The sequence below is a fragment of the Protopterus annectens genome, chromosome 8.part0 (genome assembly GCF_019279795.1).
Source record: "Protopterus annectens isolate FY-2018-M chromosome 8.part0, PAN1.0, whole genome shotgun sequence".
NCBI lineage: Eukaryota > Metazoa > Chordata > Ceratodontiformes > Protopteridae > Protopterus > Protopterus annectens.
The window spans coordinates 780,984,791-780,992,810 of NC_056741.1; positions in this window are offsets into that span (position 1 = coordinate 780,984,791).

The following is an 8,020-nucleotide window of genomic DNA, read 5'->3' on the forward strand; positions in this document are numbered from 1 at the left end:
AAGCACCTGCTGTGTATGTGCAAAGAACTGTATAAAAACAGCAGTCTGTACTACTGAAAATCAGACAAACCTTGTACCTACATGCTTTGTCTCCTTGCTGCAAGTAATAAAGAATGCCTTGCTGAACCTTACGTTAATTGATCTTTGTATTTTCTTTAACAGGTTGTCTCCAACAAACTTGCTTTCTGTAAGAGCTTTGGAATTAGAGGAATCGGGGGAAAGGCATAAAGATGTCCCATGGGCCAGTCATGAACAAGTGCATCCCTTCATGACTTTCCTGTTGGAGCAATTGGGGCAAAATAGTTGCTGCATTGCTGGGCGATGCAAAAAGGTTGCAGCAAGGCTGGCCCCATTTGCGGAATATCACTCCCGCTACCTTCTGATTGAGGGAACACTCGTGTGGCCATAGAATGTCTCTACTCAATTTGTCCGCAATGACGTTGGATTTTCTTGGGATGTGTGTTGCTATTAGAAAGTGGTTGGAGGCTATAGGCTAATACCAGACCCTGATAGCTTCTCAACAAAGAAAGCTTCTCGACAAAGTGAGTATGATCTGGTTCCCCTTCTTTGTTGATATACCAAACTACAGACATGTTTTCAGTCTGGATCACAATTGTTCCTATAGGAAGAGAGTCCTGGAATGCTTGCAGTGCTAAAAGCACTGCTCTCATCTCTAGGACATTTATATGCAGGTGAGCCTCATGGTCTTGACAGATGCCTTGAACTGGCTTCCCGAGAAAATGCCCCCCCCCCCCCCAATCTGGAAGCATCCATGGTCACAGCGGCTAAAGGTTGTGGAGAAATAAAGGGATGGCCTTGAAGTACTCACTGTGGGTAGCTCCACCACTGGAGATCTTTCTTGCAGGCCTTGGTTATTATGATTTTGTGAGACATTGGAAGTTCCAAGATTAACCACTGAGCAAATAGCATCCACTGGAGCACCCTCATGTGGAGGCAGGCTTGAAGAAGCAGTATGATGGAAGCAGCCATTTTCCTTAGGACCTGAAGAACTAGCTTTGCAGGGGCTTTGGATTTTTTCATGAGAATTTTGACGAGATGACAGATGTTGTGTACTCTGTCTTGTGAAAGACTTGCTATATGAGTGGTATTGTCTATCTTTGCTCCTATGAACAGCAAAGTTTGCGATGGCTCTAACACAGATTTCTCGTAATTTATGGTAATGGTCAGGGAGGACCAGAGCTGAAGGACTTAATCTCTCAATTGAAGTAAGTGATGTCTGGTCGGGGTGGTTATGAGCCAGTCATCCAGGTATGGAAACATACGAATTCCCTTGCATCTCAGGTGAGACGTTACTACTGCCATACATTTGGTGAATATTCTGGGGGCTGTAGTGAGGCAAAAGGGCAGAGCTCAAAACTGGAAGTGACTGGCTCCTAGCCAGAAGTCCAAGAACCTCCTGGACCATCTGTCCATTCGAATATGGTAGTATGTGTCTTAGAGGCCTATAGACCACATCAAATTGTCTTTTTCCAGGAATGGAAGTATCGACTGCAGTGTCACCATCTGAAACTTGGCCTTCTTTACTGATTTGTTCAGATTGCTGAGATCCAGAATGGATCTCCAGTCCCCTGTTCTTTTTGGAACTAAAAAGAATCTTGAGTAAGTTCCGGATCCTCTCTGGTCTGCGGGGGCTTCTTGGATGACTCTTTTCCTTAGCAACTCTTGAATTTGTATAGCTCCCCGTTCCTTTTGACTGGATGTAATATCTGGAACCACTTTGTTTTTAGGGATAGGAAGGAAGAAGGGAATTATATATCCTCTGGATATTATGTCCTGCACCCATTTGTCATTTGTTATCTTTAGCCAGGTTTCTTGGTGCAAGGACAATCATCCCCTGATGGCCTCCAGAGGAGAGCAATCGGGCACTCCTTCAAGAGTGCTAGAAAGTCTCCCAAAGAAAGATTCCCTGTAGCCTTGGTTTTGTGGACCCCCCCCACTGCAAGGGTGGCATCTCCCATTATTGTTCACCACTCTGCCTCTCTGGGGGAACTTTCACCTTGTGTATCCTGATAAGATCTCTGAGATTTCCTGAACCACATTTTCCCACTTCCTTTTTGACCTTTGGGAAAGGGTCTGGTAGGAGTGGAAAAATGTACTCCAATGGCAGACATGGTCTTACCCTCTTGTTCACATCTGGTCAGCATTTTCTTTACTTTTGGCCCAAATAGGGATGAGCCGTCAAAAGGAGTGTTAATGAAGGAAGTCTTGAAGGGTTCTGCAAATTGCAAAGACGCATCCAGGCCTGTCTCCTAAGACAGATACCTGAGCCTGCTGCCCTACTTGTTCCATCTGCTGCATAAGAAATTAGTCTCATGGATGACTTGACAACTGAATTCAAGATATCGAGCTGAGCATTGACTTTCTCTGCTGCCACATTGGCTACAGCTCCTTGAAGGAAGTCTGATAATTCTTTAATCAGGTCCCTCTGAAGTCTTGTGAAGTGAGTTAGGTAATTCAGAGACTGTAAGGCAAAGGTCGCTGGTGTGAAAACATGCTTCCCATATCTATCTATAGTCTTGGAGTCTTTATTAGGAGGATGGATAGAGGTACTCATCTCAGACAGTTCCTTTCTAGTGGCCGCCGCCACAACCATAGCATCATCAGCATACACCTTTTATAAGAAAATCTTTCTCTTTGGGGGCAGTAATGTATTTGTTTGGCCTCCTAGGAGTAGGGTCTATTGTGTCTGGGGTCTCCCAAGCCTTTCATGAGATAAGGTCAATAAGCTCATTGAAAGGGGGAGCACCCCAAGAAGTTGATGGGCAAGAAGCAAAGGCCTTCAGGAAGACCGACTCCTCAGCCAAAGTGGGAAAGACTGCAAATCACCACTGCTTCAATAATTCTAGGAGACATCTTCAGGAGGTGATCATGGGGACCCTTCTGCCTCATTGAGGTTGGTATCAGATGTGATAGGCTCTTCCAGGGAGTCCAGATGCTTCCTCTTACATGTCCTTTTCCAGGGAACATCTTCAGTGGGGTACTCTGGAGAGGTTTCAGAAGAGGGGGCAATACCCTGAGGTACATCCTGAGGCCTAGCATCTCTGTGGACCTGTGGAGAGGGTCAGTGAGAAGACGAAGATACCTCGCCTGAAAGGGAGGAAGAACTGAGAAAGGTTGTGTACCAGAGTGTGAAGCAGTCAAAGCCCTCCTCATTACTTTGAAGGCAGACCCTCCCTGCTCTGAAACAGTCCCCAGATCCGACAAGCAAGTCATTGGATCCAAAGGTCCCTCCTCAGCAGAAGACAGCAACTCCAAAGCAGAGGTAGGAGTTAAGCTCACCCATGCTGAGGCCCCCAGAGACACAGTCAGATCTGAAGAGATCAGAGAAGTCTCCGCCAACCCGACAGGGAAGTGCCAGCTCCTAGCGGTCTCCTGCTCAGAAGGCACGGAGACTCTTGGAACTGATGTTGGAACCAGGGAAGTTATTGGTCCTGGACCCGACACCGACAAAACTTGGATCTCAGAATCTTTCTGCTCCAAAGCAGGAGGATGGATTGGAGGAGGAACTATAGCAGCAGAGTGGGTTTTTGTCTGAACCGTTTCCTTTGGGCTCAGATCCACAAGAATTCTGGCCAAAGCAGGTGTCTTTAAAAGTCTCTCCTTGACCCTATCCACATCTTCATCTGAGAAACTCCTGGTAGACCTAGTTGATAGGGTAGATGATTTTGAAGTAGCCAGAATTGGGGAAGGGAGCCTGGGAGAGATCTTCTCCACAGAAGGAGATTGGCTCCTGTGTCTATGAGTAGATGAAGTAGTCAGTGCCAGTGGAGATTATGTCTCCAAAGGAGTTTTGGAGCCGGGAGAAGATGAGTGCTCCGATAGTGCCTTCAGATCTGTCAATTTCGGAACCTTCTTCTTCGGCTCCAATGAGGAACTCGGCTCAGATAAAGGTCTGTTAGTCACCTACCTGATGTATCAATGGATAAAGACCTTTCAAAATCAATTTATTTTTGCGTTCCATTAAAGCCTGCTAATTAAATTTGTGGCAAATGGAACAAGACTCTTGCAGGTGTAAAGCCCGTAGACAATACACACACACAAGGTGTGTGAATTGCTAAGGGGCATTTTCTTATTCCACTTTTTGCACTTTTTAAAGCCTAAAGACTTGCTTTCCTGTTTTTGGGACATGACAGAAGTAAAAGACAGAAAGGAAATATAGAAGAACCACTCTCACACTTAGCAGACTTAAGTCCTCTAACTTAAATGGACTTAACTCACAATCACACAACGAAACAAAGGTTATAGAAAAAGGGATTTTATTTTTGTTATTATATATATATTTTACAAACTTGCGAGGAAAGGGATCACTGGAAAGGTGAGGAATGTCCTCTAACTAAAATGGACATTGCTAAAATGCCCTCTAATTTAAACAGACATATAGAACAGAGGAAAGTGGATAAAGAAGTTAAATTAAATTATACAATTAAATTAAATATAAGTAAGAGAGTAAGCTATGTAGAAAGATAATAATCAAAGTTGTACTTAGCCCAGAGCTATAACTGATGAAACCTCTTCGCTGCTCAGCAAACGAGATCTGAGGTAACCAGGGAAAGGCATTGTGAGTAAAGAATGGAACCCATGAGCTTTGCTGAAGACCTTGAGCTGGAATATAGGCCAAGATGGATCCGACACCCACAAGTAAGAATAAATGTGAGATTGACATCACATCAATAGTATAAGACTACAAGTAGAGCTGCTTACATCTTTGTATGATAGATGTGTTATAGATTTAATTCTCTTTGAAAGTTTTCTTTGGACAGACCCAGGGTACTTAAGATTACCAGAAGCATAAATACAGAAAGAGCTGTTATATTGCTGTAGATTTGGTACATGGGCCAGATTAAATACATGCTACATTGCAAAGGAACATACACATATGGTAACAACACAGACAACACATCTGATACTACTATCAGATAATTCACCAGTTATGATTAGTATAAGCAAACAGGAATATATGCATATAGAACAACACTGGCAGTTTCCAACATATCTTTAAAAAATATATATCTTTTGTCTTTTGAAAATGAGATTAAGTGGAAGCTGCAAAAAATAACTACATATCTAAAAGACACAAGCAATATTCTCTCACAATGTTGGGATGGGCAAAATAGACTCTCACAAAGCTAGGTTTCAGAGAAAACAAGGGAATATTGGGAGGAAAGGAATAAAACATACATAGAAGGGCTGCAGAAGATGAGAGATTCAATTCAAAAATGAATTACATAAAGAAAATGTTAATAAGGATTTGTACAATACTAAACAACAACTAGAAGAATATCTATAGAGTTTAAATGAATATAGGAAGTTGGCCATGAGACAATTGTTCTTTGAATATAACCCTAAAGTTGCAAAATTACTAGCTCAGTAAGACTAATCCTGGTTTTGAAAGGCCTGGTAATGCGAAAACAAATAAAAATGCAGGAATGCAGAATGCATGAGGAAATTTCACAAGAAAATTTGCACTAGGGAGCTGAGTAAAGGATGGGAGGAGTGAGAGGAATGGAACTGTACTTAAACAACCTTAGACTACCAACACTAATTACAGAGCAGGAAAAGGGATTAGTGAAGGAGATGGGAAACATAAAGGGAGCTTTCACGAAGTTAAAGAAAGGGTAAATCACTGGGGTCAGATGGAATCCCAATAGAAGTCTGGAGGCTGATGGAATATGAAATGATGCAACTTTAGTATTAACTATTCAAAAGTGTGTTAAAGGAAGGGCAGATTCCCAGAACCTGGAAACAGGCAATAGTTGTAATATTTAAAGAGGAGAAAGATCTGTGAGTCCCAGATTCTTATAGGCCAACTTCTATTTTAAATCATGACTGCAAGGTCTTTACAAAACTATTTGCAAAAAGATAATCAGAGTTGCTGCCACATCTCATAGAGCTGGATCAGTATGATGTCATTGAAGGAAGGCAAACAGTTGACAATATAAACAAAACTTTAATGACAAAGGATGGAGTCAATCCGATAAGCAAGGAAATAATGATTTTGGGACTTGATGGCAAAAAGGCATTTGATAGAATGGATTGAGTTTTCTTAAGAAAAGTACTACAGGCTAGACACACACACACACACACACACACACACACACACACACACACACACACACACACACACACACACACACACACACACACATATATGATGCGGCTGTAGCTTGTGTGAAAGTTAATGGTATGCTGTCACTGGTCACAGCAGTTTGATCTTGGGAAGAGAATTAGACAAGGATACCCACTTTTTCCACTATTATTTGCTTTGTATTTAGAACCATTAGCAAAGGAGATAAGAGAGTCAACAATACAAGGAGATAATCGGCATTGTAAGCAGGAGAAGATCACGCTATTTGCAGACAATGCTTTTCTGTACATCATGGAACAGGACTAGCCTAAGTGATTTCAAATTTTGAGAGGTTATTACAAATCAACATGGTACAAAATAAATGAGAGGAAAACAAAATCAATCATTACAAACTATACACCTGCATAGTTATGAACTATACACCTGCATATGAACCAGTGCAAAAATACCTATATTTATAGGGCCATGACAAAATAAAATATAAACAGAGAAATAAAAAAAAAAATCTCTGAGAGGGCAAAAAAGGTGAGGGTATATAGGAGCAAAGTATTTCTGCAGACAGAACAAGGAGGATTTTGTCTGCCAGCCTTGGGTGAATCCTATAATGCTACAAGGCTGAGGTTGCCTTACTTGATGCAGGACAAGGCCTATAAATTTATAAAGCTAAGTGAAGAGAATTGCTATATAGCCAAGAAGAAGGGAAGGTGTTAGAAGTATTAATGAGATTTTGGAAATTAATCCTGCACTACAACAGATAAAATATAATAATACAATATAGACATAATACAACAGGAAAAGTATTGGGGAAGGGAAGTGTTTATTATTTATTGATTGCATTTGTTTACCATTATGGCCCTGCTGGGTATACAAGCTGCCCAATTTTAGCAGAGGCCTAGGGAGAAAAGTTCCACAATAAAATGAGTAAAGTATAAAACAACAGTTAATACATTTTAGACAATAAGCATAAATACATTTTAAGTCAATATAAGTTAGTCACAGTTTTATGAAGATTTTTTACACCTGATATGGAAATAGTAACAGTAGAATACAAATGTTTTACTAGGTTAGTAACCTCTTTTCAGGGATGACCCGAGGTAGTGTTTATACTATTAGTGGAAATTTGGCCAGGGCATCAGGAAACTTTCTCTACTCTTTTCAATAGGGGCCATGGGATCTTTTACATCCACCTGAACTACCACTAACTTAAGTAGATGGGGCCTCAGTTTAACATCTCATCCAAAGGATGACACACGCAAGAATGCAGCACCCTCTTTATGCTGCACTGCAATGTCAGTAATTGATCTGCCTTGTGTAGGTATAGAACAAACAACTTTCTGCAAAAAAAAGGTAAATGTGCTACCTGTTACACCACTGACATTGCTACATTTGAGGATAAGAAAATGAAAACAGATTATTTATGACTGACATATAAACCAAAGCTTTATGGCAGAAATTTGTTTATGAATTGTCAGACTGACAATAAGCATAGGAGGTTCTTTGAAGTACAAAGAACAGAAGATCAGACTGGTTATAAAAGGAGGAGTATGAGAGGCATTTAGTGAGTAGAGAGGCTATATACAGAGTAAAGAAGCTCAGGAAAAAAAGATTGAGAGAGGCAGCCTTTAGACTCATCCCAGGACAGGAGCAATAGCATAGTCAAGTATTTTTAGGTGATCCTTTCAGTGTAGTTTGAAATACTTATTCTGTTCTAATATTCCAAGACAGAGAGGTATGAAATTCCAGGTCTTAGAGAGAGAAGGGGAGTATAGGGAATCTCCAGTAGTATTGTTTGATTTAGCTACAATTAGCAACATCTTTTTCAGAAGAGCATAGTGATCTTTTGGGACTGAAGAGATGGTGAATATTGCGTCGACTTAGGCATTTGCCTAGGTCATATATGAGCTTATGTGTTGT